This window comes from Garra rufa, chromosome 2 (genome assembly GCF_049309525.1).
Source record: "Garra rufa chromosome 2, GarRuf1.0, whole genome shotgun sequence".
Lineage (NCBI taxonomy): Eukaryota > Metazoa > Chordata > Actinopteri > Cypriniformes > Cyprinidae > Garra > Garra rufa.
This window is the reverse complement of record NC_133362.1, coordinates 60,259,601-60,272,316: the sequence shown is the minus strand read 5'-3', so window position 1 is coordinate 60,272,316 and position 12,716 is coordinate 60,259,601. Positions and strand designations below refer to the sequence as shown.

The following is a 12,716-nucleotide window of genomic DNA, read 5'->3' as shown; positions in this document are numbered from 1 at the left end:
TGAAATGGACTCTTCCCTAATTTATAGGAAAACCTTCCTATGAATGAACACACAAATAGTCCATTCATTGTGTATATCATTGTGGTTTATGTACCTTGTTTTTTTTTCCTTTTTTTATATGTGTAATGTTTTATGCATGTGTTAAGATAGATATAGATAGATATCTCAAGTAGATATATTATGTACGTGTCATGTTTAGTATCTCTGAATTCGTATTTTGATGATCTAAAAGATGATGCATATTATATGTTGATACACAGGTAACATATTAGAGTTTCATGAATCCCTAGTAGACTTACATGAATTTACCCACATGCAAAATACCTTGCTCTCAAACAAAGGGCCATAAAAGCCCACATCATTTCCAAACCCCCCGCTCGGAATTTCAGCCTCTCTCATTGGTCAAGTCCACTTTGAGAGTTGTTATCTTCCTAGATGTTAAAAGGTCTCACACCTAGTTCCGACCAGTTCTTTCTGAAAAACTTGATTGCTGCTTGTGGGGAGGCCTCCCCAGGCCCAGAGGGGGGGCCTCAACATATGGAGATGTGTGGACTCTCCACACAGAATACTCCCACTGGAGGTAATTTCACTCGACTATGGAACTTATCCAAATGTACACCATCGGAACTCTCTCCCTCTTCACTCATGGCCATCTCTGGATCCCCATCTCTGAAGTGCGGCCTGCTGTTCCTCAGAACAGCCCATTTGGGAGAGAAGACTCTCTCAACCACAACAGAGTCAAGAACAACCTCAGAGCTTCAAGAAAGTGCAACTCCGGCCATCATATGGAACCATCCAGGACTTCTTCAGAGGCTCCACGAGACTCTCGTACGGATGCAAGTATCGTTTCTTCCACTAAACAGAGGTTTAAGTGTAAGTTATCGTATACGGCTCTTTGAATTAGAAACTGATGGTTCTTTAGATGGTCAGCTCAGCCTCAAGCCCCTTTTCCTATACTGCTCTAACCATCCTCTTACCCTACCCTGTATGAATGAGTATATGTTTGTTTTGTTTGTTTAGATTAGTTATATGTTAGTCGTTAGTTAATAAAACTCTTGTGCACAAATTACATGGGTCTCTGATTCTGCCTTGCAAATTAATGTCCCTTTACGATTTCCGATCAAGCTACATGCTCTAATGCATTATTACGCTAACAATGTTATTATTCTGTGGCCAAGAAAATATCATTGCTTAGGGCTGATAAGAAATTACCCTGTATGTTCGCTAGGCGAACAGATTAATTGATGGCGATTCGATTCCGCTACAGTTACTACTGGCGGCTGATATAAATAATGGTAATTAATCAAGATTAATTGTAATTATTTATATACATTTCCCTTTTGAGCTAAATTCGCAACAATTTTATTAACCAACTACAAAATATTTATCATGTAAAAAAAACAACACCACCAAATAGTCTCTTTTCAAAATGACTATAATTCCAAAAAACATATTACCACAATAGGGCAGTCATTAGAGTCCAAAAACCAATGGCACATGACCAAGTGAAGACCAATAAATAAATCACATATTAAAGGGATGGTTCGGAGTAGAATTGACTTCATTGCTATGGACTCCGAAGCCCATGTAAATACCCCATCCGAAGTTTTGTTTACCTTAGTCAAACATTTATGGAGATATTAGAGTTTTTCGAATTGCTTGTTACAGGAGTGAATGGTACATGTGATGTATCTCGTAAATTGCACCACTTAACGTGCAAGTAATCTTACCAAACTTGTGCAATAGTGTAAATAGGTTATGTACTCACAAAACGCTGCATCAGAACATTTGTAAGTCCACCATGAGTGTTTTAAAAACACGTTTTAGCCGATCCCTACTAGTCTCAAAAACTACAAGTCGACGTCACTTCCCTGGTTTGAAGTGGATCAAGAATTAAAGTTTTCCTAAAACAAGAACAACTATTGTTTTGGTTTAAGGAGAATTTTGATTAAAGGTTTTGATCCACTTCAAATGTTTGACTACTGTATATATTATATACAAAAAGGCAAATAAAAATGTATCAACATTTTAAGTGTTATAACTTATATGCCCAATTATATTTATGATGCTTGAGTTTGAGATTTCTGCAGGTTTACATTTTTAATGCAAGCTGTCACTGTTTTCGTGAACCTGTGCTGTTTTGTCAAACCTCAATTTTATCAGATAAAAGTGTTGCACAGCACACTTCTCAGTTACTTACTTGTTTCATTATTTTACTCATCTGCTATTGCTTCAGAATTAGAGTGTCTCAACAGATGTTTAATAAATAATAAATGTTTAAGCAGCAAATCAGATATTAGAATGATTTCTGAAGGATGTGACACTGAAGACTGGAGCAATGATGCTGAAAATTCAGCTTTACATCACAGAAAACAAACTAGATTTTAAAATAGAAAAGTTCCAATTAATAATTTTATAATATTGCTGTTATACTGTTTTTCTTTTCTTTTTTTAATCAAATATAACATCTTTGGTGAACATAAGAGGCTTCTTTCAAAAACATTAAAATCTGAATTATTCCAAACTTCTAACCAAGTGTATAGAATACAGGTCAATTTAATGCTAAAATGTTACTTCAAAATTTACCTGTTGAAGGTGAACAGATTATCCATCAGTGGCGGGCCGAACATGAAGAAAACTGGATTTGGATGATTTGCTCCAAGGTGTTTTCCACTGACGTCGCCGGCAACTGAACTGGTGCGGGAGGGGAGACAAGCGAGGGATCAGAAGATCTAACATTGGAGCGCTCATATTAGGTAAGTTCTATAATGTTGTACAAATACAAGCAAGATTATTAACCCTTTCATGCATGAATTATAGAAAACAGAAATCTATTTTTTATGATTCTTTTTATTATCTTAATATGATGCTAAAATTGAAATCCATTTTTTTTTTTTTATAAAATTCAGTTTTATTAAAAAAAATACTTATGTGGACACCATGCAACAAAGGAATAAAATGGGACATAAAGCCACAGCTGACAATATGGAATATTGTTATTTTTTTAATGGCATGTTATGCTATGTATATTAGTTTAGTTATTAAAAACAAGTCATCGTAATCAACCGACACAAAATGAATTTGGAAGTTATTATAAAACCGATCGCAGACATCGCACAATTAGTTTTGAAATATACACCTACCTTAATCAAATCTTCCCTCACCATTTTTGTGTCTCCTGCACAGCTCATGGTTAGGTTGAAATACGCGCAAAGAGCTTTGACTCACCTCAACTCACGTGCGTAGTTCACGTGCGCCCTCTTCTTGTTTATTAGCAGGTTGGCAAACTAGCTTTAGGTGTTGTTATGCTCATTGGATAACTTTGTCCTGTTTATTCAGAAGAACTAGATGAAGAAAAAAAATCTGACGTTAATTAAGTTTAAGTGGGAAAAGATTGGTTTAAATTTATTAAATTATTGTAATTGTTCCTTTTAACTTACAGCTTCAGCTATGAGGAATCCGATCCTCCAGTCTCCGACGGAATCAGATGCGGAAAAGTTTATTAAAGATTTCCATCGCTTGGCCCCAGGGAGGATGTAATTTTTTTTTTTTTTATGTACATATGTCATAAATATTACTGACAAGTGTATTGTTTTGTCTGCATATCTCGTTTTCTCGTTTATTTATAAATCAAATGTTTGCTTTGCTTATTAAATGTATTTTTTTATAAAATCAACGAATGTGTGTTTTATTATTAGTTGAGAGTGTGGTTTATTTATTTATGATCATATTTGGTCATTGTAACATGAATTAGGGAGGATTATAGACGTGGCAAGTAAAAATAATGGGAGGGGGGTGTTTTAATAAAACGACGGCTATCCGACATGAATCATGAAACATTTGGCAGATGTATGAACATCAAATTAATATTGTCTAAAGAGCGGATTTGGGACGTTTTAATTCATGTATGAGACGATGTCGCACAGACGTCTCCGCGACGTACCTGTGCTATCTGGGTAACGATTGCATCTGATATTTTTTTTTTTTTTTTAGTTTTTAGATCAGTGTGAGATGCACTGGTCTCTCCTTTACTTTATCTTGTATCAGTAAAAACTCTACCTTTTTTACATTGAAATGCTATAGACTACAACATAGGTTTTGTTTATTTAACTTTAATTCTTGTATCAGTAAAACTATTTAAACTTATAAACGTTGTTAAAGTTGTAATGGTAAACTACAACATGGATTTGGACGAGTAGACCTATCTTAGAGATGCGCTGATCTTTAACTCTTGTATCAGTAAAACTATTTAAACTTTTAAACATTTTTAAAGGTGTAATGCTAGACTAAAACAGATTTAGTTTATTTTACTTTAACTCATGTATCAGTAACAAAACTATTTAAACTTTTAAACGTTTTTTACATTGTAATGGTAGACTAAAACATCTTTCGACAAGTAGGCCTATCTTAGAGATGCGCTGAAATTTAACTCTTGTATCAGTAAAAACTTTAACTTTTAAACGCTTTTAGAATTGTAATGCTAGACTACAACATACGTTTTTGTCAAGTATCTTATGCTGTTGCTTAACGATTGCATCTGATATTTTGTCGTTTTTAGATCAGTGTGAGATGCACTGGTCTTTCCTTTACTTTAACTCTTGTATCAGTAACAAAACTCTACCCTTTTTTTTTTTTTAAATGCTACAAGATTTCGATAACTATCCTAAGCTTTTTTTTTTTTTTACACACGTGTCTGGTTAATTTGTTTTATATTTATATCATCGCTTTTTTCTTAAATCATTTAACAATACACAAACACACATCTTGACTTTTTCATTGTTTTTTTGGCAAAATACACCTGTCACTGTGTTTCTATTGTATGTGAAAAAAGACAACTTTAATAAAAGCTACCCCTTGAACCCAGTTTTAACAAACATATACACTATTTCACATTTAAAGTTGAAAGCACATAGGTTTGAACAGTTTTCTATGGCCCCGTTTTAAATACACATTCCCATAACAATAGGAAAACAGCCATAAATTCCATTAAATTGGTGATGCGGATAAACAGATGTACAAATTGATGTCCGGTTTGGGAGGGGAGCTCTCCCGTTGCTTCCTCTTCCTCATCATCTTAAACGTCATACATCCATTTGTTGACAAGAGGCCCATTTTGGTAATTTGTGCGGAGACATGCAACTGTGAAGATTTGGTTGATGCTGCCTGAGATGGACAGAGGGATTGTAGTATCAAAATGTCTATTTTCTTTGACTCTTCGGATCATCCTCTCAATGTGCACTCTTAAACGAGCAATGGACTGCGTCTTCAGAACATCCACCTCCAACATTTGTGTCCTCTTGGAGAGAAAGGCAGGACGATGAACAGTCCCAGGTACAAGGTCATCCACCAGGAAGCCCTTGTCAACCATGATGGCCATGTCAGGTGTTATGAGTGATGTAATCCCTGAATGGCGAAACACCTCCTTATCACTCATTGATCCCTCAAAGAGTGCTCACACAAATGAGGGGACATTCCCACCATGGCCTTGAAGGTGCAGTGGGACTTGTAGTGGGATTTATGTGAAGTCAACCTGCAAATGCAGACATGCATTAACATTACCCTGAGATCTAATCACAACATGACCACAATTACCTTTGGACCTGGACACTGATCAGTTAACATTCTGATCACAAACGTGTTTGCCTTTTCAGTGTGTATGTGGACAACACCTGAATACATGTTGCAGGTTAATGCCAAGTGTAGACACAGCCTTAGTCCATGCAACCTAATGCTAAACAAATGCAAATAAATAGACTAGGTCTAATTAAATAAAAATAAAAACACTACCATTTTTCAGGGTGTCTCTGGGAGGAGCTGGCCTTATTGGCACATCAGGAGTAGGAAGCTCTTCACATCTTGAAGGTATCTTTATTGATTGACTGACGGTGGTTTGCTTGTTAGGTAATTTATTTTTTCATTTCTGGTGGAACTGGCAGCTGAGGTTCCACTGTAGTGATAAGAAATTGAAGAATTGATTAATAAAAAATAGGGGAGAAAAAATCATTAAATATATTGGTATTGGTATCGACTACTGAAATGAAGTAAAAGAATCATATTTAAAACTTTATTTAAGAAAGGCCTACCAGTGGTTTTGCAATCCAACCGGCTCTTCTTTTGGGGACGAGGTAGTGAAGAAACATCTTTAAAAAAAAAAAAAAAAAAAAAAATTAAGATTTTTAGTCCTGTTTAGTCCTTAAGAACTTTTTTCACATACAACCCCTGAACTCACCACACTTAGATGTTGTTCACACTTTTTTTTTTATTACTGTATATCAAATAAACAAATCAGAGAAATGACACAAAACATTTTTTTTAATTCAACATTCGGGTTATGTGAAACATGCCTCAAACTAATAAAAATTATGGAATCAATCAACCAAAAAACATGCTCCTCTAATGCTCCTCCTCTGGCTTTTATGACTTTTCTTTAGGGAATGGACTGTACTAATGAAAAACAATATTCTTCTTCGAACTGGTTCCAACTATCTTGGATAGCGGTTGACGGATCATTTTTCATTTGGCCTTTCTATATGTAAATCTAATTTCATTCAGCCGGTTTCTTACAGTTATATAATACACAGCGACTCTTGTTTCCACTCATTTGTTTTGTTGTGCATTTTCTATTTTCAAGGGAAGTTGCTGTGAGTTCTTCCTTGATCTACCTGTATGTTTTAGTTTTTAGTCTTTCCATTTTCTTGTACTTACACCAAATTTTAGAAACAACTTTCAACTTAGATCCAGCTTTTTTTTAATCTTGAAGGAGTTTTATAATCCTTTCCATCATTTAAACTGACAGCTTTCTTGTTGGGGACATGTTTTCTTACAATTAGCGAAGTTCAACAGCTCGTTAATGTCTGTAAGTATTGTCACACACACAGACGGATACAGAGGCGGAGGTAAGTTTATTAAAACAGCAGGTAAGTATCAAACAGCAATACGGATGGTTGTAAAGGTGAGTAATCTTATCTGAACAGTCCTTTTGCACAGGTGATGGGATCAGCAGGAACAGAGGAGGGGAACAGAGTCCGGATGAGCAGCATGAGCAGGGAGTGCGATCTGTAGACCAGACGGTGAGTGTTATGGGGTGTGGTAAGTGGAATCAGGTGCGTGTAATCAGTAGTCAGGTGATCCAGAACGAGTGGGTGGTTCTCCAGAGGGTGTGTTCATCGTAGGTGGCTGGGGTGACATCCTGACAAGTACTCACTTTTAACTGCTGGCTAATTAGCATTTTAGATATGTTTAGATGTTTGTTTCAGAAATACAAATTGCAAGCTGATTCCATAATTTCTTCCTCAGCATTGATTGATTTCATAATTGTTTTTCCTATACTTAATATGGAAAATAATTTTCCATTAATTCAAATATTTTAATTTCCATTTGTTTGAGGTATGTTTCCCATAACCAGTGTGTTGAATAATTAAACAAATAGTTTTGTGTCATATCTGTGATTTTTAATTTTAAATTTGGGTGAATATCATCTAAGTGTAGTGATTTCATCATTTTTGCCAGGGGTTGTACTCGGGCTTTATACCTTCATCAGAGCTGCTGAGACACACTGGTCGTCTTTTCCTTTTTTGGTGTGCGTCATCACAGCTGTCAAGTAAAGATTGCACAGCTGCTTTTTTTTTTTTGACCACTTTTTAGCTGTTTCATAGTCACCTGAAGAAAAAATATGTAGTTTACTAATATCCTTTTAGGAATGGTTCTTTAAAGTAAAAAAAGAAATACCTGTTGTAGCAAACACCCTGGCCCTGTGCTGGGTCCAATTTTCTTTATCGGGCATCTCAAGCTTTTGTATTTTTTTTGGTCGCATTCAGTGGTGGCCAGTAACGGTATTGTACCTGCATTAAAATAATACAATTGAATTATATGTGTTTTGTAGTATTTAAACATTATAACTAATATATGAAAACAAAAGCAGTTTTAAAAAAAGTGTTATTTACTTAAACAGTAGAGTTCTTTAAAACCTTTTTCCGACAGGACTAGTTTTAGAGGGGGTCAGTAGAAAAGTTGAGCTGTCCCTGGCATTAATGTATCAACTAACATAAACAATGAACAATACATACATTACAGCATTTATTAATCTTTACTAATGTTAATTAAAATGCAGTCGTTCATTGTTAGGTCAAGTTAATTCACAGATCATTATTTAATGTTAACAAGCACAACTTTTGATTTTAATAATGCATTAGTAGATATTGAAATTTACATTAAGATTAATAAAGGCTGTAGTAGTATTGTTCGTTCTTAGTTCATGTTAACTAAAGTAATTAACTAGTGAAACTTACTGTAAAGTGTTACCAAGAAAATGTAGTCAAATTATCAAATGCAATAAAACACGGTTCTTTCTTCTGCTGTCAACACCATTATCAGTCTAGAACTAAGATTAGCAGCTAATGCTAGCGATCTGAATAAAATAGCACATCATCTTTATTATTATTAACCATCAATTTGATACCTTACGAAATGGAGAAAGCATTTAAACGAAACTACATGTACAAAGTCAAATAACATAAACCTACCTGTTTTCACATGAAGAGATTCTTCCGTTTATAAACCGCATGGAACATCCAGTTGAAAATTCCAGAATTCCAGATAAGTCCGTCTTTCCATGGGCTATTAACAACTAGCGATCTCAGTACAATGGTGTCATGATCTGGGCTGTGGGGTTTCCCTCAGCCACCTGAGGTCGCTGTTCCCCTTGCACTGCACTTTCCCTGATTGTTCACTCCTGTCTTGTCATTAGCACTGATTACACTCACACCTGCTCACTATGATCTGGTCTATAAGAACTCTCATGTCTCACTGCTCTTTCTGGCTGCATTGTCTTCGTATGTCTGTCTATCACGCTCCAGATCTCTGTGTTCTTTGCTCGTGTTCCAGTTCTGTTTACTTTGTATTTTCTAGTCGTGTTGTACCGTGTTGGCCTTTGGTTTGTGTTTGTTTATTGTTTTGTTTCATTAAAATCCTTCCCCTGCATTTGGACCCAGACCTCCTTCCATCTCACCGTGACAGAATGCAGCCAGCACAGATGGGTCCAGCGGGGAGGAATTTTTTTTTTCAAGTCGGCGGCGTCCCCCCGTTCTGTTCCCGAGACGGGGGGATGTCTTTTGAGGCGGCGTCGGCCGCTCGATTTGAATTTATCTACGCCTTCCTGGCTGAGATGGACGCTTGTAGGGCCGAGACTGCGCGGATGCGTCCCTGCTTTGCGGTGGGGGCGGAGAGGCTCTTCCGTGGGGAGACGGCGGTGTCCGTTAACTCCGTTCCTGACGCGCAGGTGACCACGCCCTCTGTTCCTGACGCGGCGGTGTCCGCTATCTCCGAGCCTGACGCGGCGGTGTCCGCTATCTCCGTGCCTGACGCGGCGGTGTCCGCTATCTCCGTGCCTGACGCGGCGGTGTCCGCTATCTCCGTGCCTGACGCGGCGGTGTCCGCTATCTCCGTGCCTGACGCGGCGGTGTCCGCTATCTCCGTGCCTGACGCGGCGGTGTCCGCTATCTCCGTGCCTGACGCGGCGGTGTCCGCTGTCTCCGTTCCTGACGCAGCGGTGGCCGCTATCTCCGTGCCTGACGTGGCGGTGTCCGCTATCTCCGTTCCTGACGTGGCGGTGTCCGTTATCTCTGTTACTGACGCGGTGGTGTCCGTTATCTCTGTTACTGACGCGGTGGTGTCCGCTATCTCCGTTCCTGACGTGGCGGTGTCCGTTATCTCTGTTCCTGACGCGGCGGTGTCCGCTATCTCCGTTCCTGACGCGGCGGTGTCCGCTGTCTCTGTGCCTGATGCGGCGGTGTCCGCTGTCTCCGTTCCTGACGCAGCGGTGGCCGCTATCTCCGTGCCTGACGCGGCGGTGTCCGCTATCTCTGTTCCTGACGTGGCGGTGTCCGTTATCTCTGTTCCTGACGCGGCGATGTCCGCGATCTCGGTTCCTGACGCGGCGGTGTCCGCTATCTCCTTGCCTGACGCGGCGGTTTCCGCTATCTCGGTGCCCGGCGCGGCGGTGTCCGCTATCTCCGTGCCTGACACGGCGGTGTCCGCTGCGGCGGTGTCCGCTATCTTCGTGCCTGGCGCGGCGGTGTCCGCTATCTCCGTTCCTGACGCGGCGGCGACCGCTGTGCTGTCTCTGTTCCTGACGCGGAGGCGACCGCTGTTTCTGTTCCTGACGCGGCCCTGACTGCGCTTTCTGTTCCGGACGCGGCCCTGGCCGCGCTTTCTGTTCCGGACGCAGAGGTGACCGCGCTCTCTGTTCCTGACGCTGAGGCGACTGTGCTCTCTGTTCCTGACGCGGAGGCGACCGCGCTCTCTGTTCCTGACGCGGCTGTGAACGCGCTCTCTGTTCCGGGCGCGCCGGAGACCACGATCTCTGTTCCTGACGTGGCGGCGACCGCGCTTTCTGTTCCTGACGCGGCGGTGACTGCGCTGCATGGGCCTGGCCCGCCATCCCTCCCCCTGATTCGCCTTCCCCCGTTCCTCCTCCCTCCAGACTTGTGGAACATCTGGAAGCCGTTGCGTGGGGAGGGGGTACTGTCATGATCTGGGCTGTGGGGTTTCCCTCAGCCACCTGAGGTCGCTGTTCCCCTTGCACTGCACTTCCCTGATGTTTGTTTTTGTGAATTGTGGGGACATTCCATAGACGTAATGGTTTTTATACTGTACAAACGATATTTGCTATCACCCTACACCTTCCCTACACCTAAACCTAGCCCTCACAGGAGACTGTGCATATCTTTACATTCTCAAAAAAACGTATTCTGTATGATTTATAAGCCTTTTGAAAAGTGGGGACATGGGCAATGTCCTCATAAGTCACCCTCTCCTTGTAATACCTATGTCATACCCATGTTATTACACAAATTTGTGTCCTGATATGTCACAAAAATAAACACACACACACACACACACACATGCACGTCTGGTTTACTATCCTTGTGGGGACTCTCCATAGGTGCAATTGTTTTTATAATGTCCACACTGTATTTTCTATTACCTTAACCTATCCTTGACCCTAAACCTACCTAACCCTTAGAGGGAACTTTCTGCATTTTTACATTCTAAAAAAACTTATTCTGTACCAGTCTGTATTCAGGTTTAGGTCAAATAAGCAAACCTCTGAGAGGCGGCCCCGTTATCTCGCTCCGGGGGGGTGGGGGGGGGGGTCTCCTGCGGGACAATTTTGCAAAAATTGTGGAATTGTGTGGTTTGCGTGGTGGGTAAACACGCCACTGGTGAAGACCAATAATTCAATATCCTACAGTAAAGTGAATGGTCTAGCTCTTATAGGATGAATCTCATTATGAAGATTTTGCAATTCATTCATTAAGCTTGTTTAATCATAATTTTCAGAAATGCAGTTGCTCAATTTGTCCTAACACAGACAACGATTTTGAAGACTGGCATAGAATAGGAGCTTCTGTTCCATATGGAACTGTTCCATTTTACCGCCATCTCCTGGTCACCCATTTGCAGTTTGAAAGGCGACCTGCATGATGGAGGTGTTGAGATTCCTCTTAAGCAAAAGGTAGGCCTGCGCTCCAATTAAAGACTGGTTGTTCGAAAATGCTGGCATTTTAATAGCCATACCACAATTAAATACATCAAATACATTTCTCTCTTTGTGATACTTTAAGTGTCTGGGATACATTCTCTGTTTCAATTTCAAATTCAATTTGTCCCAATCATCCGCACACAGGTAACAGGCTGCTAGAATGTAAAGAATAAACAGTTTAAAATATCCTGATTGATAATGGATTGTGTTATGTTCATAAAAACTGAGTGCTATTCTATTCTAATCTATTGTATCCTATTTTACAGATGTGTGGTTGCAGTGCTGAGAAGCCATTCCACTACGGTTCCAACATTTGTCAGCTGGTTCACTGAGTGCCAAAAGATGGCAACCTCTGCTGCCTTCAGGACAATGTGCGGCATTGATGGCATCATAGGTATATTATATTAGCTTTTACTCATCCCCAGGGGAAATGGGCACGAGCTCATCATCTGGCTCATTACTCGTGTACACGCTCTGGAGTAGTATATGCAAACGCCGGAAGTGGAAATCAGTGAAAAGTCCCGGATCAGTTTGCGCAAGCAAACATAATCTTTTAGCTTTAATAAACTTTCCTTGTCTTTTAATCATTTAGGTTGCCGAAAATGTAGTAGGCAGAAGTTCTTCCTATTTGATAAAATAACTGGGGAAAGAATGAATGAGGTAAAAAATGTCTTTTATCAGGCTGCTTGCTTGTCACAGTGACTAATTCTGGCCTTTAAAGATAACAATACAGTGATTGTTTAAACAGCTAAAATAATTAGTACTTTGTGTGAGTGTGTGTGTGTGTAGGGAAAAGCAGAATTGAAAGTCCACTGGTTGCCTTGCAGCTGTGTGGTAAGTTGTGTTTTATTAACTATTTAATTTCATTGCAATGCTAAGTAGTCTATTCCATGACCAATATGATGTAGGCAAAGTTCAAATGGTCTCTTGAAAGCAGCATGGAAGTTCATTTTATTGATGTCTGTGGCAAGAGAATGCTCCCTGGTCATGTAGTTGATCCTGGCAGAAAATCATCCTCTGAAGTAATCTGTAGAAAACTGATACAAGGTTTTGCTAGGACATGGGCGATGGTCAGTTGTCTGGACTACAAACTAAAGTGTGACTAAATTCCAAGTTCTTGAAAGAATTTTCCATTATTTTGGATACAGATAGGAGAAAGATCTACCTCCTTGTG

At 39.8% G+C, this 12,716-nt stretch overlaps 1 long non-coding RNA gene across 1 annotated transcript in view; it reads right to left on the bottom strand.

The window, feature by feature from the left end:
• Positions 1-1,835, bottom strand: part of LOC141325647 (uncharacterized) — a 129,088-nt gene extending 127,253 nt beyond the window's left edge. The window contains exon 1 of the long non-coding RNA XR_012353798.1: positions 1,769-1,835. This is a non-coding gene — a long non-coding RNA (uncharacterized lncRNA). The remainder of the gene's footprint in view (positions 1-1,768) is intronic.
• Between the last annotated feature and the right edge of the window lie 10,881 nt (positions 1,836-12,716).